Source organism: Ambystoma mexicanum, chromosome 14, assembly GCF_040938575.1.
Source record: "Ambystoma mexicanum isolate Mex_15411 chromosome 14, UKY_AmexF1_1, whole genome shotgun sequence".
In the NCBI taxonomy this organism is placed as follows: domain Eukaryota; kingdom Metazoa; phylum Chordata; class Amphibia; order Caudata; family Ambystomatidae; genus Ambystoma; species Ambystoma mexicanum.
In genome coordinates, this window is record NC_090940.1 from 317,527,479 (window position 1) to 317,553,441 (window position 25,963).

Sequence of the window (25,963 nt, forward strand, 5' to 3'; positions counted from 1 at the left end):
TCCAAAACCTCACTCCAAAATCCTTTAACCCTCGAACAATTCTATAACATGTGAAGCAAAGTGCCTTCCTCCGTAGAACAACTCCAACACATACTATCCTCCCTTAAGCCAAATCTGTGCATTTTAACTGGAGTCCAAAACAGACGCCCCAAAATCCTCTGTTGAATATATCGTAAATTTAGATCAATTTTCATCCTAACTGGAACCTTCCATAGAACCTCCCAATCCTGCATAGAAATATCTCCACCCAGTTCAGCACACCACATAAGTCGAAGAGCATTCCATGAAGATCTAAATTTCTCTTCTACCGGGAACAACCTCAAATAACTAGACACTGCACGAGGCGCAACTACAATAAAACTACACCTTTCTGGTCTTTGTAACAAAGGGTCAGTAAGCATTAATACTCTCTCAGAAATCAAATCTCTCAACAATCTATATCTCCCCATTTCCCTATTATGTAGCATAAACTTCCGCTTCAGAGACTCAAAAAATATCATACCGTCATCATCCCATATGTCTCTAATAAGTAATATACCCTTGTTCATCCAGCTCCTCCAGCATAGCATCTTATTATTGATCTGCAACCTCAGATTCTGCCAAATGGAGGCCTCCCCGTAGAAATGAAGTCCCTGCCCTCCACTTACAATCAATGATGTAACTTCATCTTTGGAAGCATGGACAGCCTGCAATGTACTGACCGATTTAGGTAACTTTCCAAGAGAGTACAGTGATTCAATTCGGAAGGGTCTCATCTTAAACTCTTCTATCTGAGCCCAAACTGGAATGTCTGATTCATTCAACGAGAAATACGATATACATTTTTTAATCAAAAAACTTTTGTAGTAATTTTCAATGTTAGGATAACCAAAACCCCCCTCATGTACACTCCTAACCATTAAATACCTGGGTATCCTTGGTTTCCTTGAAACCCCTCATAGAAACTCCTGAAAGACCCGATCCACACGGCCCAAAACTTTTTTCGTAAACCTTAAAGGTAGCAATTAAATAATGTACAGGACCTTAGGTAGGAGCACCATTTTAATAGCATTAACATTTGCCCAGATGGATAAAGAGAGTCTACTCCACCTATGGAGCATAGTCCTCATGCTTTCCAGAACTTTATCTATATTGAACTCCGCCACACCTTTCACATCTCTAGACAAAAAGACACCTAAATATTTCACCCTACAGTTTTCCCATTTACAATTCCAATCTAATAATTGTCTACACACCTGAGCGTCTCTCTCGAGCTGGAAACACAACCGTCTTCTCCCAATTAACTTTATAACCTGACAGCCCACCAAACTCAGAAATCATATTCTTCAAGATGTTTCCCCCCTCTACAGGATTACACAACCTTTATATTGTATTGTAACTACTCGTTAGAGAGGCTGCGTGAGTTATTTTTTTATTTTGGGTACCTACAAATATCCATTTATTGAACAAAGAATAACAGGCAGAATGGCTGACAAATCCCTGTGTGTTTGGTACTGAAATAACATGGGTAATCCTTAGAAGGTTAGATTGTGAAAAGAAGTTGCTGTAGCAAGTTTTCGGCATTTCGGTTATTAATAATGGGTCTCGTCACAAGTAGGCCACTTTGTACTCTCATCTGAAGCACATTGTAGTAGTATACAAACAGTAAAGTAGCCTTACCAAATGATTGGTAGAGTTCACTGTACGTTGACACACCATGACAAAGAGCTTCCCCATCAGACGTATGCACACATGCACACTGCACACATACATTGGACAACAGAGCAAAGTATACTTTTTGTTCTCAACAGACACCAAAGAATGCCTACCAAAAAGCAACTCTGTAGAAAGGAACGCAGAATTAGAGCAAAGAAAAATAAAGGTGCCCAATGTAAGCATCCACCTGTTGTAGAGTGTGTAGAGAATCTTGGTACAAACCAGCTAATGCAGTTGGGTAACATAATGAAGGAAGTCTCAACTACCGAAACTGTACCTCCTCCATCAAAAAGTGTCACAAAACACAGAAATGTTGTAAAAAAAACGGCTGCCAGTACAGCTAACAATGTTCCTAATAATCCTGATAGTGTAAGAAGAACCCATAGTAAAAAAAGTATTTTAGCAAAAATGTTTCGTCACAGAGTCCTTTAGAATTTACTAAGAGGACCAAAATCATCCTCATCCCTTAAAATGTACCGTAGAAAGTTAATTCTACAAGCACTCGTGGACAGTGCAATCCTTCTCAAAAGGAAGTTGGTCATATTAGTGTTAAATAGGATGAAAGCACTAACAAAACAAAGTACCAAATTACAAAAGAAACTCAGCAATAAACGGAATGTGAACAAAAATAATTTCTTGCATGTTTGTGGTGGTGAATGGAGTCACACAACAACCATAGAGCCATATTTTAATGAAGAAGCATACAAACAAAATCAAACAAACACAATTGCCATCCATAGCAGTGGACGAGGGTATGAGAAAATCAATACTACCATCATGGAACAAGAAACACTGCTTACAAAACTATCTCCTGAAAACTCAGAATTGCCTCTCGATTCAGCAGAACCACACCGTCCAGTATACAAATGGCCGTGCACATCAATGTGTGCCATTCCAAACAAAGCTTTCAAATCTTTACGTCAGTTCCTCAATCAATATGTAAAAGGTAGAAAGTAAAATGAAAGTGCTGCAAAATATGGATATTTGTGCAGTACGGAAAGACACAGGACTAAAATGACATTCATTAGCCTGCATTTCTGAGCCTATTTACAAAAGTACCTTCAATGATATCAAAAGAATATCAGTACATTATCCAATGTAAGAAATGTAGTGTATAAAATATACTATGCAAAATGTCCAGCTTCAGAATTAGGCAATTTAAATACCACTCTTCTACATGGTACACCCAAATACTTACAAGAAGAAATGGACCGTATTCAGAAAAAGTATTTTAGAAGTGAGAGCCATGTAGAAAATGCAACAGTTTTAGAACATAGTAGCAACAATTCTGTAAATAGCAACCTTCTACTAAACACATACAGAAAAGAAATAGTAAAATGTAAAAGGTCATCGGCTGAAGTACCAAACCATTTGTGTGTGTGTGTGTTGCCGTGTGTTTTGAACATTTTACAAAAGGAACACAAAAAATGTGGGCATAGCATACAAAATAGAAAACAAGGAAGACTATAAATGGTTTGAATTAGCTTTGTACCTTTTAGCTGAAAACAAATATGAAATAACTGAACGCCTAATATGTTGCAGTTACTGTACTGCAAAATTAGACAACAACCACACTCCTTCACGTGCTATTACAAATCATTTGGAATTGTTTCCATTACCAAAAATTCTGCAACAGCACAATTTGTATGACAGCATAATAATTCAAACAGTTCACCCATTTCAAGCAATTGAACGCCTTCATCCAAAAACAGCAAATTTACCTTCCTCTGAATTGGTGAATGGCATTCGTGGCAAAGTAGTTTACTTGCCATTAGATCTAACGGAACATGTACACACTCTAGGAGTGAAACTTTCAATAGAGCATTCTTTAATAGTCTTGGTAAATGGAGTACCAACAAAGGACAAAAGAAATTGGCAGCAATTAGTGGACTTATACAAACTTAGACAAGCATTGCAATATCTAAAAGACAATAATGAGTGCTACAAGGAAATAGTATTGATGAAAGCTTAAGGCAAACAACTGAAATAATTCAAGAGCCATCAGAAACTGGACAGTTCGAACTTCTGGATCAAGCTACAGTATCCACTCTTTTGGACCATTACACAATTCATCCATTGCATTCCAATGAAAGCATAGATGATGCACTAGAAACTTACCAAATGCGACAAACCAAAGGGTCACCAATGAGTATTTGGGAAAAAAGTATAGAAGCACATGCTTTTCCAGTGCTATTTCCTACTGGCAAAGGTGGGAGATACGATGATAGACCCACTCAGATTGGGGCATCAGTATACCGCTCATTACGAATGTATTCGCAAGATCCCAGATTTAGACAAAATGTGGAATACATATTCCACCTACTCTGTGAAAGTGAATTAGCAACACTATGTTATGGAGTTGCACACATTCTTAAATCTGGAACACACTTTCGAAATATGTCAGCTACGCAGTTAATACAAAACGTACAAGAAAAAGATGAGGTTTTACAATCAAGTATAACAAATTTGTTTGCAAACATGCATGGTACAAAGGAATACTGGTTCAGACGGCACAGAGACATGCGTTGCATGATCAGAAACCTTGGACCACCAACTTGGTTTGTTACGCTAAGTTGTGCAGAATATGCATGGGAAGATTTACATGAGTTCCTACGCATAGCAAACAGCAACAAAAACAACATAGATATTGTAAAGTAGTAGACTGTAGTCGTAATGCAGGGTTCACAAGGTAGGATTTATTGCTGTGTTAACCTTTCCAACAGCCTCTCATTATAAACAACAAAACATGCTTAAATGTGGCTCAGCAGGCTTACTCGGGAAAAGGGTGAATCAATTCAGAGTTTGCATGAATGTCCTCTTAACCTTTGCTCCTCTTTGAAAGAAAAATAATCAGGTCACATAAATTCCTTTCACCGGACACTAGCTTTCCCTTAGCCAGCTGTCCAAACTGGGTTTAAAAAAACCCAAAAACAAACAGAGAGGGTAAACCCACGGAAACACTGTCCTTTGAAAATGGTTTACGGCCAGATTTTCCTTGTCTGTGAATCCGCTTCGATAGTGTTTCCCGGCGCTGCCGCTCTCCGAGCCTCCCCTGGTGGAGAGTCTGCCTCTTGATAAGGATCTCCGCGATGCCGCGCCTTCAGCCTCCTAGTACGCCCAATGTACATCACCTGGGGATTCCTCCCACTTCTCTGTGGTCTCCGGCCTGTGCTGCTGCTGTAATGAGAGACACCTGATGCGTTTCCCGGGGCTTCTTTTAACTCATGCTTTGCTCCTCCCCCAGCTTCCACCCGCCTTTCCTGACCACTTCGCACATCTGCAGCCAGTTTATCTTCACTCCTCCACCCTGCTCCATGCACTGTTCGTCCCACACCTCCAGCCAGCTTGCCTTCACACCTCCACCCTGCTCCATGCACTGTTTGTCCATCCCAACCTGTACTGGTAGGGGTGTACCTTTCACTGTACTGCATGACAGGGCTGTATCTATACCGCGTCCCTTTGTTCATTTTATCTTTTCCCCCACCTGGTCTCCATTTCCCGTGGTGGTTTATGGGACCTGTAGTTTTGTTCTGTCCTGCTGATATAACTTTTTGGGGGCTGGGTCTGAAAGTTAGAATGGGGTTGTCTTTTATCTCCATTGCCTCTTTGAGCACCTCACAGATATATTAACACCTGGAGAACTTTGCTCTCTAGATCCAGTTAATGTCTCAAGATATTTCCATCATTGTTTCATTGCAATGCTACACTTTATTTGCAATAAAACTTCCTCCCATTGGAGAAGTGCAACACTTCTTTTGGAGAAAAGAATATCAAGCGAGAGGAGCACCATATATTCACATGCTGTTATGGATCAAAGGTGCACCAAAATGTGGGCACGACAGTGATAGCACTGTTTTGCAGTTTATCCAAAAATATGTCACATGTGAAATCCCTTCACAACAGACACATAGTGAGCTGCATGGGCAGAATTTACAATTTCAAAGACATAAATGTAGCAAATATTGTCGCCGTAAATACAAAAACAAAGATAAATACTACACCAAATGCCGCTTTGGTTTCCCTAGACCAGTTACAGAAACAGATGAAGTAAACAACTTCATGTCTTCAGTTCGACATAGTGTTAAAGGTAAATCACCTAAAACACGTATTACATAAAAAAAGGGAAGAATAAAAATATATCAATGATTACAATGCAATCATTGCCCTATTATGGAATGCAAACATAGATGTGCAGTACATTGCAGACAATTCAACTGCTGTTGCACGATATGTTACAGCCTACTTAACAAAAGCAGAAAAAACAGAGCTTCAAGACCTCTGGGATGACCTAGCATCAGACAAAACATTATCACAGAAATTGTACAGCCTAGGCATAAAAATGCTCTCTCATAGAGAATGTGGGGCCTATGAGGCAGCAGATAGTTTAACCGGCAATGCTTTGTATGGAAAATCAGACAACATAGTATGGCTCATTCTTGGTCCTGCAAAATCTAGAAAAAGAGTGCTAGAATCATGTGAGGCCATAGAAACAATTGCCAGAAATGTTCCCAACAGCCAAGACATTCTAAAATACAATTTACTGGACACATACTATCCGAACAGGAGTACCACTCTGGAAAACATTTGTCTATACCACATAGCTCAAAACTTTGCATACAAAAATAATGTAAAACCTGATGGAAGAAAACATAGATATAGTGTGACCAATTGTGAAGGGAGCTTAGTGACAACTTAACAAACAAAGCTTAATTAATCATGTGAAATTGTCATTAAAAACTCCTCAACAGAAAGAACTATATTACATGTCTCTGTTACAACTTTTCAAACCATGGAGAAAAGAGGAAGACACACTAGATAATTATGAATGCTATGAAGATGCTTTCAAAGCAAATTAAAGCACTATCACAGATGTGAACTTTACGCAGTACAAAACAATGTTACACAATGAGCAGCAACAGGAAGAAGAAATTCAGGCCCAACTAGATAAAGACTCTTCCGACAGTAGTCAACCTTCTGTAACAGGAAGTCAAGAACCATTAAGACAACCACTAATAGCAAATGAGGCTGAAGTAGCTCTGGCTGAAGTAGAAAACGCCATGTATCAGTATCAAGAAGATACAGAAGACTTAACTGTACAACAAGCAAAACTTAACAACGATAAGCGCACCATTTTTGAAGACGTAACAAAACAAATTGTACATAGTGTACAACACGAAAATAAAGAATGTACCTGCCAAAATTACAAACCTATACTGCTGTATGTCAGTGGTGAAGCTGGATCAGGGAAAACATTCTTAATCAAAATTATCAGCAGGTTCCTTCAACAATTGACAAAAGACAAACTGTCAGCTGTTGTAACAGCCCCCACAGGTTTAGCTGCCTACAACATAGGCAGTGTGACTTTATACCGATTACTACTGCTTCCAGTAGAGCATCAAAATAAATTAGACTACTACAAACTTTCTGCAGAAGCTGCAAAGGAATTACGTAGAGTGTTGAAACAAATGAAAATGCTACTAATAGATGAAGTGAGCATGGTCTCCAACCTAATGTTGGCTTTGATTCATCTCAGATTGCAAGAAGTACTTAAAAGTAATAACAAAGAACTCTTTGCAGGGAAACACATTATCGTTTTCGGAGTTCTTCTACAATTGACACCAGTGAAAGGTGAACCAATTTTTAAAACCTTAGGCCACAAACTCTGGCGGAAAACTGTTGGTAGCATAGGTAATGTTAACCTTTGGCAACATTTCCAATACAGAGAATTAACTGAGAATATGCGGTAATCTGCAGATCTCACTTATGCCAACATCTTAAAAAGTATTAGAGTTGTTGTATTATCGCAAGAAGCATAAGCTCTATTGAAAAACCGGCATATACATGCACTTTATGGCGATAATGCATGTGCAACTGATGTTATGGAACAAATAGCGCACACAAATGTCAATTGTATGGCCTTAATGCCAACTCTTGCAAGCTGTTTGAAATTCAATGAAACAATGTTAAAGAAATAAATGCAAGCAATAGTAGAAATTAGCGCCACAGACAAACTAGACATGCATGGTATGACAGTACCTATGTGTGAGCAAGCCACAACAAGACTATATAGTTTAGAAAAATCAATGTCCAACACAGCTGGATTGGAAGAAATATTGAAATTATCATTCAATTGTAGAGTAATGCTGAAACGTAACCTTGACGTAGAGTAAGGGCTAGTTAATGGAGCACTGGGCACAGTTGTTGGCTTTCACTCATACCCACATGATAGCAACATTCAGTTTGTAAATATTCGCTTTGATTACGTTTCAGAATTGAAAAGGATAGGGCGCTAAATTGTTCGATTCCTTCTGTTCAAAGACATGTATGTACGTAGAGAGCAATTTTCTCTAATTCTTGCATATGCAGTTACTATTCATAAATCCCAAGGTCTTACCCTAGAGAAAGCATTGATAGATATAGGAAAGACAGTGTTTAAGGAAGGCATGAGCTACTTAGCATTATCAGGCTTACGTACACTTGACGGTCTATTGCTAATAAACTTTGATTCAAGTAACGTCAAAGCTGATATTCCTTGCATTCTAGAATACAACAGATTGCGTTCACTGTACACCCCTCATCTGAAACAATACCCTGTTCCAGATAAAGTGAAACGTGGTAAAAGAAAAGTAAATGAAACAGAAATGCTACAGCAAATTCTGCAAATAAAGAAAATAAGCTAAATTTTCATCAATTGCCGCAAACATAGAAGAACCTATTAGGGAATGTAAACCAGGCCCGTCGGCAAAGAAGCAACAGAAAAACCGAAAAATGCACTCGGATACAGAACTTGCTGGCCCATTCAAATTTACAAATGAAAGTGGAGTAAGTTGCTATGCAAATGTAACAATGAATATTCTATTTCAATTGCCACCAATTGTTAACTATATTTACCTGCACAGCACAGACCACTTGTGTTTGCAAATGTTAGTGCTGCATAGAAATGCAACAAGCAATCCTGACAACACATACAGTGTTCATGGAGTAAGGCAACAATTGGACGACTGTGCTGGAATGGTGAGATTCACTATGAACTCACAAGAAGATCCACAAGAATTTCTCAGGTACATACTATTAGTATTGAACAACAAAAGCATACCTGTAAATTAAATTTTCCAAATTTCGTACATGTGGAAACATACATGCACTCTCTGTAACAAAGTGATGCAGGAAGAAATCCCAAATGAGCGATTTGTGTATGTTTTCATACCAAATATTGAGAGCATTCCATTTCAGCAACTTGTACACAATGCAAACCGTGGCAGATTATGTAGTATTTGCAATTCAGACAATCACTCTACCTTACTGATACAATCACATAGTGCCTACATAATACTTATGCTTCTATGTTATAATGCAGATGGCACCAAAAACAACTGCAAACTGACTGGATTCACACACGGTCAAGTTTCACTTGGAAAGAAAACCTTCACAACAGTAGGAATAATCTACCATGCAGGAGCTACAACCAATGCAGGTCAGTACGCTGCATACATTAAAAAGAATTCTGGATGGTTTGCATGTAATGATAGCACCATTACTCTAAAGCAAAGGTTGCCAGCTAACCTAACAAATGCGTATTTAATGTTCTTGAAGCCAAAATTTACGAAATAATGTGTACTTCAAAATTGTCAACAAAGTTTGTGAAAGACTACAAACAGTTAGAATACGCCCACAGGTATCTAACTGCCCAACAGGATGGAAGAATGACACAAATAAATGATTATCACAGATCGTTGGAAACAAATGCACAGGTAGAATACGCCTATAGGTATCTAACTGTTAAAATCGTCAGGAAGGCAACAAAAAAAACATTAATGGGAAAGATAAAGGAAACAGGATATGGCAACAACACAAATGAATGAGAATCTCAAATCTGTAGGAACAAATGCACAGTTAGACTACGCCTACTGGTATCTAACTGTTGTTAAAAATGGGCAGGAAGGCAACAAAAATAACATTGATCAGAAAGATGAAGAAAACAGTGAAAGCAAAAAATGAAGTACTTAGTACCATAGGAAATTAAGGTTTTTTTTTAATCCGACAAGGATTTTTTTCACCAGACCCAAGGATTAGAACAGCAAACACAGAAACTGAGCACAATGCACAGTACACTGGTTTGTAAACTAAATATGAGCTTAAAAAAAAGAATAAACTCTATTATGCAATGTAGTAAATTTTTAAAAAATGCAAACACTAACACACCTTTTTCTTTCATCACAGAAATGGAAAAAGTGATACTTCCGCCAAGTACGATAGCCAATAAAAAAAAAGTATGTGGAATCTGAACAAAGTAAGGAGTAAGTATATTGGCAGGCATTTTCTACACATGGGAATCTGCATGTATAATCTATGGTACTAGTATGCTGCAGTGCCTGTAGGCTGCCCTTCCATCTTTGGTGAGTAACCTACCACCTACGCCTTACAACCAAGGTACAAGGAGTATAGTTCCTATCCACAACCATTGCTGCATATGGAAACCATGGTCCTTGTCAATTAGCTGCTTATAAATTTACTTTTCGGACCATCGTCAACACCCATGAAAGTAAGACAGTAGGGCATCAACACAACTAGCACATTTCACCACACCCATATTGACTAGTAACTCCACTGCTTATGACTTCATTCTTGCGTGCATGGGCTTTAGCCATGCACCCAAGAGTGCAGGGTCTCCCCACAACCGCCTTGGTGATGTGTGGTAGTGGGGGTTATCCGGTAGGCGTTATCCTTCAGTGCGTCTGCCCAGAGGCTTCCCTCGTAGCTGTATGTCTGTAAATCTTACATGGGATGGGTGTGCAGTGTCTTCCAAGTCTACTACTTACCACTTTGTTCTTGGTTGCATGGCCTTTGGCCATGCACCCAAGACTGCACGCACTCCCCACAACTTGCCAATCAAAATGCAACACTACGGGTGTATGCATGGGTGGCACATGCGGCCGTGGTTGTGGCCAGGGCCTACAGTCTTGGAAGTAAGGCCTTCGGCCGACGGCCATGTATCCAAGACTCTAGGCCCTGGCCACAACCACTGCAGCATGTGCCGCCCTTGGCGGCGTACTAATGAATATAATAATAGCCATTTAAAAAAATAATACATTCATGCCATATTGGCAATTACAATGTTCCCTAACACCACACGTGTCCTATAAATTGTAAGAACTCCCTGTGCACTGCACGGGCTGAAATACCGGCCTTATTGAAGCCCTCATTTTCTGTGCGTACAAGGAGGCCATAGGGCATACGTCATTAAGTAGGTATAAGTGTATTATTAGGTGCATGGTCTTCAGCTCTGCACCCAAGAGTGCAGGGTCTCCCCACAACCACCTCAGTGATGTGTGGTAGTGGGGGTTATCCGGTAGGCGTTATCCTTCAGTGCGTCTGCCCAGAGGCTTCACTCGTAGCTGTATGTCTGTGGATCTTACATGGGATGGGTGTGCAGTGTCTTCAAAGTCTACTACTTACCACTTTGTTCTTGGTTGCATGGCTTTCGGCCATGCACCCAACACTGCACGCACTCCCCACAACTTGCCAATCAAAATTCAACACTACGGGTGTATGTATGGGTGGCACATGCGGCGGTGGTTGTGGCCAGGGCCTACAGTCTTGGAAGTATGGCCTTCGGCCTTTGGCCGACAGCCATGCATCCAAGACTGTAGGCCTTGGCCACAACCACCGTAGTGGGGGTTATCCGGTAGGCGTTATCCTTCAGTGCGTCTGCCCAGAGGCTTCACTCGTAGCTGTATGTCTGTGGATCTTACATGGGATGGGTGTGCAGTGTCTTCAAAGTCTACTACTTACCACTTTGTTCTTGGTTGCTTTCGGCCATGCACCCAACACTGCACGCACTCCCCACAACTTGCCAACTCCTTTTGACAGTTTCATTGTTGGTGTATGAAATGCCAATAAAAATCAAGTTGAAGAATAATAGCCATTGGAAAAAATAATGCATTCACGGCATGTTGTCTATTTCAATGTTCCCTAACACGACACGTGTCCTTACAAATGTAACATCTCCTCCGTGCACTGCAATACTGGCCTTATTGGACCCCTCATTTTCTGTGCATACAAGGAGGCCATAGAACATATGTCATTAAGTAGGTATAAGTGTACTGTGCGTACAAGATGTCCATACAAATTACATCATGACAACCGACCCCCAGAAGGAATGCATTGATCACCCATATCTTAAGACTCTAGCCCCTGGCCACAAGCACTGTAGCATGTGCCACCCATGGCGGCGTACTAATGAATATAATAATAGCCACTGGAAAAAATAATGCATTCACAGCATGTTGTCAATTTCAATTTTGCCAATACGCGTGTGCTTTCAACAGTTAAAAAATGTCCTGTCCAGTACATGGACTGAAGTTACAAATGTCCTGCCCACTACATGGACTGAAGTGCTATCGTTGTTAGAAACCACATTTACAGTGCGTACAAGGTGTCCATAGAAATTACATCATGACGACCGAAGAACAAATGCATTGATCACCCATGTTTTACTGTCTGAACCTTTGCCAATGCTATGTGACACAGCAAAATAGTTTCATGAAAAAAGCATGTGTACGCTGGTTTTTGCTCTGCTTTCCGCGGATCCAAGATGTCGGGCGCATCCAAACCATCTGACGCAGAACACGTCTTGCAGCAGCCAATGGGCAGAGACGTTGCTTGTCCGCGGTCATGACGCCAGCCCCTTAGCCAATCGGTATCTTGTTCGTTGACCGAACAGGGAAGTGTGACCGCGGAGCGAACATAGACATCACTAACTATTTCAGACCTACCTTTTGATAATTATAAAGAAACATACTGCACGGATTGTTACCAAATTTACAAAAGCACGCTTTCTGGAGCAAGCCCCTGTACCTGCCGCAGATTTCATCAAAATCCATCCAGCTGTTTCACCTGTAGCCGTGTGCAGTTTTTCCCCCATTCAGTCTATGGGGAAAAAAGACGTTTTGGGACCCTCCCTGGCCCAAACATCTCAAAACTTTGCAAAAACATTCAGAGTGGCCCATATACCTTTTTTTTGCAAAGTTTGGTGAGGAATCGTCCAGGGGGAGCAAAGTTATAAGCCGCCCAAAAAGTGCTCTTCCTATGGAAACAGCAACTCAACCATAACTACAGGGCCACTCCCGTGGCCATGTAATATATATATATATATATATATTATCATCCAGTCAATATGTCAAACATTTTTTCGACATACCAATATGTCGAAACAAAAGTGCCGAAATCTTTTTTTTCGAATGTATTGTTTTTTATTTTATATGGTTTAGTTTTGTTTAGTTAGTAAAAAAAAAGATGCGTTTTAAAAAAATGGGGGGGTTGGGGGAGCACCCCCCCCCCCAAAAAAAAATTCAAAAAAGGCATTCAAAAAAAAATATTTCGCTACTTTTTGGTTCGACATATTGGTATTTCAAAATAGTGACTGTCGAAGAAGTCACTATAAACCTATATATATATATCGGTTTGGTAATATATAGGGTTTTGCATTGGGTGGGGTTTGTGGGGGGTTTCCCCCCGCATATATGTTACAATTGACCTTCACAATTCAGTCAATTGTGAAAAGGTCAATTGTAATTGGAACAATTGTAAAATTAACAATTTGTATACAACCGGCCTTAGGTCATTCAGCAGGGATACTGCCTTTCTTTTGCGTCTTGCCCTCCAGACCATCCCCCTTGCCACCAATCCTTACCTCCAGAACCCCTCCTGCTGGAAGAGATCTGTTCGCTTCTGGCAAAAGGGGCCATAGAGAGGCTTCTGAACTTGTTCTTGCACAAGGACAAGTTCAAGATGGTCTCTCTAGCCCAGACCCTCCAGGCCTTAGATGTGAATGACTGACTAGTCTCCCTGATTCTGCAGAAGGCCTATGTCCATGTGGCTATCCACAAGAAGCACAGGGAGTACCTTAGATTTAAAGTAGGGAACTGTCATGTCCAGTTCAAATTCCTTCCTTTCAGCCTCTTTTCTCCACCCAGGCTCGCCTCAGGAGGGAAGGCATTCACGTCCACTCACCAGATCTAGCATTGGTGCACCTGTACCGGATGTGTAATATATTGCACAGCTTAGGCTTCCCTCTGAACCCTGAGAAGTCTCAGGTTTCACCTTCCCAGTCCCTCCAAATTATCACTGCAGTCTTGGACACTCACGTGGGTCGGAGTTTACCACCCAAGGACAGAGTGGTGAACATCTATTTGAACAGCTTTTGAACCTCAGGTGACAGTTCCAACCTCAGCTTTTCTGCGCTTGCTGTGGCTTATGGCATCATGCATCTTGGTGGTACTGGAGGGCCCGTCTGCGTATGAAGTCGATTCAATGGCTCCTGAGCGCACAATGGTCTCAGTTTCAGGTACAAACATCAGACCTTCTTCTGGTCTTGGGGAGTGTCTGGTGACCTACCGTGGTGGTCCATGAAGGACAACCTCCCGAAGGGGTCACTTTTCTGTCAATCTTGGCGATGAATGACTAGTCATGGATGTGTACCTGAAAGGCTGGGCTGCTCACCTACAAGATCTGATGGTGAGCATATCTACCAGAGTGCCGGGAGCACATCAATCTGCTGGAGATGAGGGCGATCAGGCTGGCATTGGTTGATTTTCTCCTCTCTGTGAAAAGCAAGACCATACTGACTCTGAGGGACAACACTGTATCCACGCATTAACTGAAGAAGAGGGGTAGTGTGGGCTCCTTGCTGCTATTCAGAGAAGCAATGCAATTGCGGTTCTGGGCTCTGGAGAACAGCGTGTCTCTGACTGCCGCCCAGCTGGCCGGCAAGGAGAACACTCTAGCGGACACATTGAGCAGGCAGTAATCACCCTCACATGATTGGAAACTCTGCCAGGAAATTCTGGAGTTTTTCTCCCTCTGGGGCACTCCCCAGGTAGACCTCTTTGCTTCCAATGTAAACAGAAAGTTCATGTGGTTCTGGTCCAGGGAATTGCCTTGTCGGGGAGCTGTGGGGGACTCTTTGACAATCGAATGGGACTTCAACTATGCGTTCCTGACGATCACCGTCATTCCGCTGGTTTGCAGGAGACTGCGTCTGTTCAGTGCCATGATGATCTTGATCACTCTGGACTGGGCCTGGAGAAGGTGGTACCCACAGTTGCTGGACATGGCTGTCTACCTTCCCTGGCATTTTCTTCAGAGGACTTACTTCATCTGCAACTCGGAGGTGAGGGTCCTGCACCCAAAACTCCACAACCTGAAACTTCATGCTTGGCTGCTGAAAGACTAGGGTATAGGGAGTGGGATTTGTTGGGGACGTTCTGGACGTACTGGTATCTGCTAGAGGACCCGCCACCAAGTCAGTTTATGCCTGCTTGTGGCAGACGTTTCTGGCTTGGTGCCGGGAGAGGGGTCTGAACTCATTTACTTGCTTTACTTACTGTTTTAGAATTTGTTCTGTCCTTGGCTCAGAAGGGCCTACAGAATGGTACAGTGAAGGGTTATCTTGCGGCCATTTCGTTTTTTAAGATCCCCGGAGAAGGGCCCCTTCTTCACAATGCCCACTGTTATTCAGTTCCTATGGGGTCTTTGCAATATGTTTCCGCCACACCAGTTTGTTGTTCCCGAGTGGGATTTAAATTTAGTGTTGATGTTTTTAATGGACGCTCCGCTTGAGCCCCTTCATTCTTGTTCTTTAATACTCCAGGCTCTGTCCATTAATCTTCCCTACTTGGTTTTAGCCACTGAGAAGGCGACATTGAGAGTTAGAACCTCCTTCCCTCTGAAGGCAGTTCTGATTTCCATCTCGCTCTAAAGATCCATCTACAATTCTTCTTTAATACACATCACCCTTTCAAGGCAAAGGAGCATTTCCATCAGCTAGAACCTGTGCGGGCCCTCAAGTCCTATGTCTCTCAGACAAGAGAGAACAGAACTTTTTGTTGGTTACGTGGGTGCCCGATCAGGCAGGGCAGTTACTAAACAGACTGTGTCTCAATCATTCTCTGTATCTCGTAATGCTACGATATGGCCAGCAAAAGAGGTCCCCGAAGGTCTCAGGGCTAACTCCACCTAGGGATTGGCCACCACCTTGGCTTTGCGATGCAGTGTGCCTGTTCTGGATATTTGCCAAGCAGCTACATGGGCTTCCTTGTACATGTTTGCTAAGCATTACTGCTTTGATTCTATGTTTGGTCAGGCTGCTCATTACGGCAGAACTGTCCTTCAGAGGCTTTTGGTAGTGTCCTTGCTACCATTCCTCCTTCAGGTCATTGCACTGTTTTGGGAGTCTATCATAGATCAGGTATCTCTGGAAGGAAGAGTCCATTAGAAGAACAAATTATGTACCGGTCAGTAATGTTCTTTCTGTTGGACGTTCCTCCCATGGATTCCTCATCACCCTCCCTGCCCCTCTTAGGGTACGTAGTACACTCATGTTCTGTGGTCCCTCAGCGTCAGTGGCGGAGAGGAATGGTGGAACTGAGTTCACTGTTGCAGCACCTCTATATATAATTTATTTACACTGGCCCCCGACGCCATGTCTTATGTGGAGCAGCGCTGTACCACCGGGTGGTGAAAAATGTTTCTGAAGAGCAGCTGGTGCTGAGAGATAGATATTATAGATGAGGAATCCATGGGAGGAACGTCCAACAGAAAGAACATTACAGAAAGGTAAGGGATGTGTTCATACTGATTCTTTCCTTAATTGTAGTTCTTATCTGCACATGTCTGTCTTTCTGGTGGAACTTGCATGTATGACACAACTCAGGGGTGCCAGGGTAGCTGCTGAAAGGCCTTCCAGAAGGGCATTCCCAGCATCCAGGAGGGAGAGGACCAAGGCTTGGACAGCAGATCAGTTGTTTTCTGGGCAGAGGAGCTTGATTTCCCACAGGAGGGAAAGTTGTTAACCTGCAGTTTGCGACCTCCTTGTTATGTGCTGCTTGAATGAGAAGTGTCTGTCGAGGTCAAACCCAAAGGACTTGGCGCAGTTGGTCAGCTGGGGTGTGAAGCCCTCGAGGTGTGGAGAGTGAGGTCTGGATATGAGGGTGTTCAGTGTTGTTGGTCAGCAGTAGGAATTCGGTATTGGGGGTGGGGGGGATTGAGCTTCAGGTAAGCACTGGACGTCTAGGACTGAATAAATCAGAGGCAGGCAGGCCATGAGCCTGTGAATTTCTTTGATAGAGGATATCTTTAGTTAGAGTTGCATGTCATTTGAATACTGGTGGATGTGAATGCTGTGTGGAGCCAGGAGGGTTCTGAGCAGTTCCATGTAAAGGTTGAAGATCACAGGTAAGAGAATGGATTTTTGCAGGACTTCACAAGTGATGGGTAGAGTTGGTGATCTGGAGGAAACCATTTGGATGAATTTGTGCCAGTTAGCAAGGTAGGATTTGAACTAGATGAGGATGAGCTTGCTGAGGTCCATGTGGTAATGTAGAATGTTGGTGATCCTCTTGTGGTCTATTATATCGAATGCTTCTGAGCGGTCAAAGAGAAGAAGCGGGCAAGAATGGCTATCATCATGGATGTAAAGGGCATTGCTGATCACCTTGATGGTAGCCATTTTGGTGCTGCGTCTGGGTCTGAAGCCAGATTGGTGGGACAGAAGGCAGTTGTTGGCTTTGATGTGTTGGACGAGTTGCGTGGTTACTGCTTTCTCAAGGATATTACCTAGGAAAGGACGATGGATGAGGATGGAGTGAGTTGCTGAGCTAGTCAGTTTCCAATGTTTTTTTGAGAAGCAGAAGGATTTATCCAGGTACCCTGCGTGTGGTAGCTGTTGATGATGGTCAGGTTAGGCATGAGTGCTTCTGTCAGAAGGGTCTTGAGTGTGGAGGCAGGGAGGATGCCATTCACATACAATGCAGCATTGAGGGTTGCTAGTGGGGCAGTAAGGTCTTCCATGGTAAGTGTTTTTGAAAGTTGTCTAGGTAGTGGTGTTTTCGCGTGATAGGATTTATAGTGTTCTGTCAGTTGTGGCATTGGTGTCTGGGTGCTGGCACATCATGCTGATCTTGTTTATGAAGAAAAAGTTGATTGCAGTGCATTTTGCGATGGAGTGTGGTATGGGTGGTTCATGCAGATGGTTGATGCACTGTGTGATGGCTTTGAAGAGGGCTCTGCTTTCATTGTTGATCTTGGCTACAGTGTTTTGTAAGTATCTGGCCTTGGACGTGATTAACAGTTGTCTGCATGTAGCCTGGAGTTCCTAGAGCAGGGTGAAGCCAGCTGAACGGCACCATTTTCACCAAGTCTTTTCTTGTTTTCTGATGGTTCTTTTTTGAAGTTGAGTTCATGAGTGTCCCAGGGGGCAGAGGGTTTGGGCTTGAGGGTGCTTTTTATCACTGAGGCATGGCGATTGATGTTGGCTACGAGGGTAGTGTTGAGTTCTTGAAGAAGCAAGTTGCATTCTTGGTTCGTCTGAGGTAGATCGTCCCATCTGAGGCTGGTGGTTAGCAAGGTTTTCTGCCAGAGCCTCCACTGGGAAGTTCTTGAATGATCTGAAGGCTTGTTTGCTGGATTCTGATGTGTGTGCTTCACTGGGGTGGTGTGACAAATGTGAAAGGGGATTGGCAGATAGTCTGACCAGCAAATCGGGATAGGAGGGTTGTGATGGTGAGTTGGCAGGGCAGTGAGGATGAGGTTGAGGATATTATCTTTCCTGTGAGTTGGGTCTTTCCTGTGCTGTTTGAGGTTCAAAGTGTTGAGGAGACGGTGGATGTCTTCCTTCATTGACCTGTTTGCTGGGTTACCAGGGATGTTGAAATCGCTGTGGACAATGTTACCATGCATCAGAAACATGGTGATGACCAACTCCATGAAGCCTCTGATGAAGGAGATATTGGGCGTGGGCGGTCTGTAGATGAGGTGAAATGTAACTGTGTCTGTTGGGGAGAGCTGGAAGTGGCAGGACACGTTTTCAAAGGAGCCAGTAGTGTGGGCGCCCCGTTGAGTGCATGGCCCTGATGACTGATGAATAAAGGGAGGCCTCCACCTATCTTGTTTGGACCGCCTTATTGAATAATTGTGTCCCTGTTGTTGAGGATGATGTCTAGAATATGGGTGGGGGTGGATATCGTTCTGGTGTCAATGATGAAGAGTGTTCAAGTCATTAGTGGTGATGAGATTGGTGATGTCTGCTGCATGGTAGTGGACATTGGCAAGCATCTATTTTCGCATAGTGATGGATGATGTCTATTATGATGTGGGTGAGGTTGCTGTGATGCAGTCTCCTTGATGTTGCTGGTGAGTAGTATATCTGACAATGAGTGCTGATGGTGGGGATGGGTTGTTGGGAGAGAAAGGCGAAACACATATTTGAGAGCTCTGCTAGAGGAGCAGGGATCTGGTCCTGTGTCTTTAAGGTATGAACAGGTCCAAACAGAAGTTCCATTTTCTACATCTGTCCTTTGCTTCGGACATCCGCCCGAGAGACACCCTTTAATCTAACAGTTTAGAAAGTAAAGGAAGGTGCAGGGCGGGTGTGCCTTAGCTCACTTGATACAGTCCCACTTGCAGCATCATCAACTGCAAAAGAAAAGAAGCTGGAGGACTGCTTAAGTAGGGAAAAGGAGTAGCAAAACAAGAAAAGAAGAAAATAAAAGCTTGAAGTAAACTGTGCTGCGGTCAGAGTTCGATCCCCACACAAATCTCTGAACATGTCTGCTCAATGTCTCATATTGACATTCTGTTTTGTTACAGATTCTTAGACATAACAGGCGTGCACCTTCTATTTGTGGCAGCAATGTTATATGAAAACAGGTTCTCTTGGTGCCGCCTTCATTGGGGAAAAAACAAATTGAATTAAATGTGCATATTTCACTTTAGAAGAGGTTCATTTCCTGTGACGTCACTTCCCATTGCATACATCTGAGTCCCCCCACTTTTTTGTTAAGGACCTGCACTCTGGTTATTTGTCCGTTGTACCGCTTTACCTTTCTTACCTCCTTGAGGAAAAAGACGGTGGTAAACACTTCAACCACTAAAGAATACAAATAGTTACTCTGCCACACGTGGTTTATTCGCTTTCATTAATGAAAACGTTAGCTTTACTATGTTGTGGAGACGGCATGTTTATTGGGAAGCCTGTGTTGAAGTCCAATCAATACCTACCAGTCAAACCTCCCATCTCTCTTCCTCCCAGAAGCTGCCGTCGTGAATAAGAGATAGTGAAACTTTTAACAGAGCAGCATAATCTTTGGAAACAGCAATCCAGACCCATCAACTCTTTTTTGCCGAAAAAGCGTACACTCTTTTGGATGGGTACTAAAGAGAGACAATAATTATTTTGTGGAACACTGCTTTTCTTGGCAGAGTGTTCTCATGTGGCCAAAGGTAGCCAAAGAAAAGAGTGCACCTATCTCAGCCGAAGGTGTGTCTGGTTAAAACTTCATCAGTACAATATCTTCATTTTAGAGGAAGCTGGACAGAACTCTCAACGCAAAATCTGTTACTTGATGCATAACAAAGTAATCTGAAAAAATACCTGTAAGCCTGGATTCTTACACACGAGGGGGTGGGTCATCAATTCTTTTCAAAAGTCAGGCTATGGTGTTGGTGGATAAAAAGGGGACTTTTGACAACACCGAACTGATTGCATCCTTTTCCAAAGGTTGCAGTGTGTGCGACTGTAGGGCAGACAATACCACGAGAAGGTCCTAGAATGAACCAACTCAAGATCTATGCAAAAGTTGGTTTATTATGGATGGCTGCAACGGAAACACTGCTGCTCTGATAGACCCCAAATGTGCCCACGTCGAGTTCACCTGCTTCCTGCAATAACTGAAGAATTGAAAACAAATCACAACTTAAAGATAATTACTTTCTTGATTGACATCACAAAATGGCCGCCAGAAAATACCATCGTTTTAAAAGCAATGGACTTTTCTTATGAACATATTGATAACGCATATCAGAATCAAGTGTATGGGAAGATAAAAACCTTTTATGGGTCTTCATTTCATAACGTGTGCTTTGGTCCTAGAACCCACTAGTCAACTGTTCCATCTTTTCTAAGCTCCAGGGTGTCTGAGTTGTAATGTGAAGTCCCTAGAAAAAAACTTGAAATATTCCGAAAAAAACATATTTTTCCATTTTATTATTTAAAGGTTTCTTTAGTTTTTTGCTAGTAACTTTCCTTTTACTATGAGCTGCCCTAACTGAACCTTGTGATATATTTATTCAGTCATATTTTCAAGTGTAAAAATATCACGGTTTCTGATTTGTGCCCTGTTGGAGGCTGCCAGGAGTAAAAATAGAGCCTGCGGGCAATTAATTGTTCACCAGGATCATGCTCAACACCCTTGATTTTCCAATTACAAATAAAATGTTATTGCTACAGTTTGCTCCCCAAAGCCTCTTCTAATAACCATATACATACACTGTCATGGAAAACGATAGTATGAAATACTGCAATTACTCTAACTGAAGAGCAAGTTGAACCTCATTTCAGGCTCCAGGCGACACCCGCGTGTTCGCAAGAGAAGGAAGAAAGATTCAGGGCCTGTTTTCCTTGTGGATACACTTCATCTATTGTAGACTTTTGATCTATAAAAGAACTAACAAGTTTCATTTGAGATTTTTTTTTCACCAGGTAAAGAAGTGAAAATCTCAAGAGTTCTCACTTAGTTTACTGAAAGGTTCTGAAGGAAAAGCTTTAGCTGTGTGTGTGTGTGGCACAGCAACCTAGTTGTGCATGAAGTGTTCACTCACAGGACATGTCCATGTGCTGAGATGCAATTGTTAGCTCAAATATACTGTCAACCAAAGCACTGCATTGCTGTGTGCTTCGGTTGACATACATTTAAGCAAACATAAATATGTTGGCGCACAGGGCCTTAGGCCTGCTGTGCCCCAGGGCACTGTGCTGAAATAGCCACCGCCGAAAGCACTGCACCAAGATACGGTGTACCGACAGTAGGACACACCTTTTTCCTCTGTACCGTCTTTTGTGGGCGTTTAACTGTTTGGGATTTTTTCACCTGTGTTTGTCTTTCTTTTCTTATCCCACCCAGCCCTTTCCCAACATTGATTTTGGAGGTATTCCCTTAATCCCTAGGACTTCGCATTTTGCGCAGACTGGCACTCCTCCCCTCCCCCTCGCACTTCCTGTTACTGCACTTGCCTGCTCCGGATGTCACAAGGCCTAGTAGGACCATTATTTTGATCTTTCTCCCTTGCTCCCCCTCCCCTTTTTGTCTTGTGGCGCCTTAACACCATTTGTTGTATAGGTGCCTTACAAATATCCAATAAATAAATAAAAAGGTGATGGCCATGCCGGCAGGTTCGCTTTGTGCTGCATTGGTGGCATTCTACCCCAGTTTCGCGCTGCCATGGTGCTGAACTTCGCTGCAAGTACATGATCTCATTATATACCACTCTACAAGTTACCACAGTGATGCAACGTTTTTTTTTACCTCTTGTGCTCAACTCAATTTTTACAATTCCCCTGCACCGTAAGTAGAAAGGAGCTGTGAATTGTATTTCTGAATGTTCGATGCATTTCGACATTTTCTTTAGCTTCACACATTTTCAAAGCAGCTCGATGGCACAAGAAAACTTGTTATGGCCGACAGCATTTTGTGCCATGCACAATGGAGCGCCATGAAATGAAGGATCCACTTCCTGAGTTGCCCTCTTTCATTACTTCTATGGGTCTGCGTAGTGTTGGTACACGTGACTTGAGCTGATCCGTGGAGTCGGTCATCTTTAGCTTCTTGAAGTGGGGGGGAGAGAGGTGTGTGTGTGTGTGAGAGAGAGAGAGAGACCGTGACCAGCGATAATCACTTGTGTCAACGCCTTGTGGAATTAGACAGCCATTTTACTTCATAGTGCAGCTCTGAAATTAATATTTCAATAAAGCTTTTATTGAGAGTCCGTATTTCATCATGACACTTTGGCGTCATTGTTAAAGGGTTCCTTTGCAGGGTTCCGGTGCCAGAGATGAGAAGACATCAATTGCTGGGTTTTAATTTAGTAACTAAGCTACTGCACAGTGCTTCTGAAAAAGCGATCATGTCCTTCCCCTTTCGGTGACCTATGCTCCACCGGCTATTAGCGGGCGCTCCAGGGCATGACGGGTCCTTGATATTGAGGTAGTAAGTCATTGAGGCTGGCACGGGTAGGTGGCAGCTTTACATTCCCCCATGGTGCACAATGTTCATAACATTAGTTCTAGAGGAAGCAGCTCGTCCCTGGAACAAGCAATATTAAATAGTGACTCTTTGCTCTCTTGTGCTATCAACCTCTTTATTCCTGGATCTGCTAAAGTAGCGCTTTGGTTCGGACTATTTGTCACACATTGGTTGTAAAAATAATGTCTTTTGCTTCTGTCCTATACTTTAACAGCTGATTTAACACACATTCATAAAGTTAGTAAAAATGTCAACCCTTCTCAAATTCAAACCCTTCATTCCTCCGCAGGACTGCCGGACCGTAGTGCTCAATGGTGGAAACGTAAAGCAGTGCACCACGACGCAGCACGCCTTATTACGGGTGTGCAGAAATGTCACCGAATCACACCCATCCTACGCAAAATACATTGGCTACCTCTCCAGGCCAGGATACTGGTAAAGAGTGCATGTATCATCTACAAAGCAGTCACAAGTAGCACACCACTGTAACTGGGGGCTAAGCTCGACATCTCTGGTGGCACACACTCCTCACACAGCAAGTCAACCAAGTAACTTGAATCACTGCTCATCAGCAAAGAGAGGACCTGCAAACAATCCTTCTCTTGTTATGCACCCACGTTCTGGAACTAGGTCCCTGTATCGGTGTGGAATGCACCCACAATTCTCCAATTTTGCAAATCTCTCAAAATATTGCTTTTTCAGCAACACCTGACCGAGGACTAATACCAATGGATGCACAGATCGCACTCACAGTACTGCTCTACTGTTAAGACACTGAGCCCAAACGCTGGCTACCCACACACTGTATAGCGCCCGCTGTTGTTGAACTAGTTCCATGCTTTAAACAATAAAATAAAAATACATAATTTTGGCTTTTGCATATGCAAATAGTGCACTGTATTGTCAATGCACCTCAATCCAAGTTTGCATCCAAAGCTTCTGAACTGCATCTTCACCAAGCTCTACAGAGGTAGCCCAATCCTGAACCACAAGTCCTGTTTTTCTAGTATTTAGATCCTAAACAAAGCTCTGCCAAGACAGACACCTCAACCCTAATCACCAGCATCACAAAGGCAGATTGACCAATGCACATCTATACTATCATGCAGTGACTTAGGGTATTTGAGTACCAAGGCCATACAACTCAGCATATTTACCTCTGTTGCAGTGCTGGATTAGCCATTAGGCCAAGTAGGCACTTGCCTGTGGGCCCCAATTCTTTTAGGGGTACCACGTCAATGGATCAAAATAAAGCGGTGCATATAATTAAAAACGTATTAGGAGATCATTTGCGAGGGGGGCCCCGACATTTCGACTGCCTAGGGACCTCCACAGGGTTTAATCCAGCACTTCTCAGTGGCCTACATCTCTCAGTGGTGTCGCCATCAAGCATTCATGCCACAACACCTCAATGCTGATCTACTGTCCCACAGCTGTTCCAATTTTGGGACCAACATACATCTCGCCCAGTGCACCAATACCCTAACCTGCAACTTCCCTTGCTATTCAAGTCCAGCACATAGGGGGTGGACAGCTCACACGTTAAGCACTTGCCTCTTAAATGGAGCCAGAATGCACTTCACAAGTTTGGATCATGTCAGGGTGAACTCAGTCGTGGATCCTTTATCCATTGCTTTTGACTGATTCTCCCTGGCACCCACGTTCTCCTCCTTTGAATACCTTTTGTTTCCCATCTTGTAATTTCTGTGGTCCCTCACCTTCCACCTTCAGTTGCTCCCCCTCCTTCCAAACTCTGTTGCTCTCCTCCATCCTCCACCTATTGTGTCCCACCTTTAGCCTCTCCTCCTTCCTTCACCTGCTCTCCTCTTCCTTCATCCACCTGCTGTTCTCCTTCTTCCTCCACTTGCAGTTCCCTCTTCTCCCTCTTCTCTCCATTCTCCTCCACTCCTTTCCCTCGTTCTCCACGCCTCTCCTCATACCTCTCTCCAAACTCAACTCACTCTTTGCCATCCCAGTCACTCAAACTGAAGCCTTTCTCGTCTTCCCTTTTCTATGTTGGAAAGTGGAGCATAGGGATATAACGAAACGGAGAAGAAAGAATTGAGGAGGGTGGGGGTGAATGGAGTAGTTTTTGTGATTTTTGATGTTTCAGGAGCTTATATTTTGGGGGGGCAGACTGGGATCGGGAAAAGCGGGCCGGAAGCATCTATACACGAGACAAAGAAAGAGCAGATCAGTGATGGACGACTTCTACACTGTTATGTTATTAGTACGTGTTCCAGCATGTGGATAGTTGGAACAGACGGGTCGGTCTTGTGAATAGGACCAGAACTGCAATGATTCCTTGTGTTTATTACTTCTTTGTTTTCCCGAGTGTGTCATTTGTGTCCTTGTCGGAAGGTGCGCCCCCGTCCTAATAATCAAGTAAAAGCTTAATATAAGTAACGTCATGTGTGTTAAAACATGGGGCGAATAGAAAACACAAATGAGGAGGGAGAGGAGGGGGTTGAGTTAAAATTGAGAGTGGGAATGCTCAATGTCAGAGGCCTTAATTCTCAGACCAAGAGATCCCTGTTAAAGAGGGATTTAAAAAAACAGAGGCAAGGCGTTTTGTGTCTTCAGGAAACACTCTTTGTTAAATGGAAAGAACACGCCATAAGCGGGGGAAGAAATCCTGAAAGTATACTATCATTCCTGAGGCAAAAAGAGGGTGGGTGTGGCAATCATGATAGGCTCGGGGTGCACTATTGAGGTGAACAAAGTTAAAAGTAATGTTAAGGGGTTGCAACAGGGAAATTTAAAGACTGTGACTTCCATCTACGGTATAAAAAAAAACAGTGCAAGTTCAGTGTTGGAAAGAGGTCAGCTGTTTATCCGCGATATTTGAGGAAGTCCCAATTTCGGTGATGGTCGATTTCAATATGTTGTTAGATCCCAAAAGGTACCGACTAGGAGAAGTGGGGCAGCAGTGGAAGAGCCTTCAGAAATGGCGCGCATCGAAATGTAGTGCCATGAACATGTTTCTGGGCTTGACTGATCTGTGTGGAGTACGTCAAGCAGATGAGATGAGATGAGTTGCACTTTCCGCTGCCGGTTGTACAATCACTTTGCTCGCATAGACTTAATTCTTGTATACAAAGGAGATCCCAGTATACCTTCTCTGGGGCCACCATCCAGGCGCGTTAGGGAGTCACGGTACTCCTTGGACTGACACATTTCTGGGCCCAGTT

At 42.9% G+C, this 25,963-nt stretch overlaps 1 protein-coding gene across 2 annotated transcripts in view; it reads left to right on the forward strand.

The window, feature by feature from the left end:
• Positions 1-25,963, forward strand: part of TTC7B (tetratricopeptide repeat domain 7B) — a 2,178,739-nt gene that overhangs the window by 2,080,845 nt on the left and 71,931 nt on the right. The gene's annotated exons all lie outside the window — the stretch shown is intronic.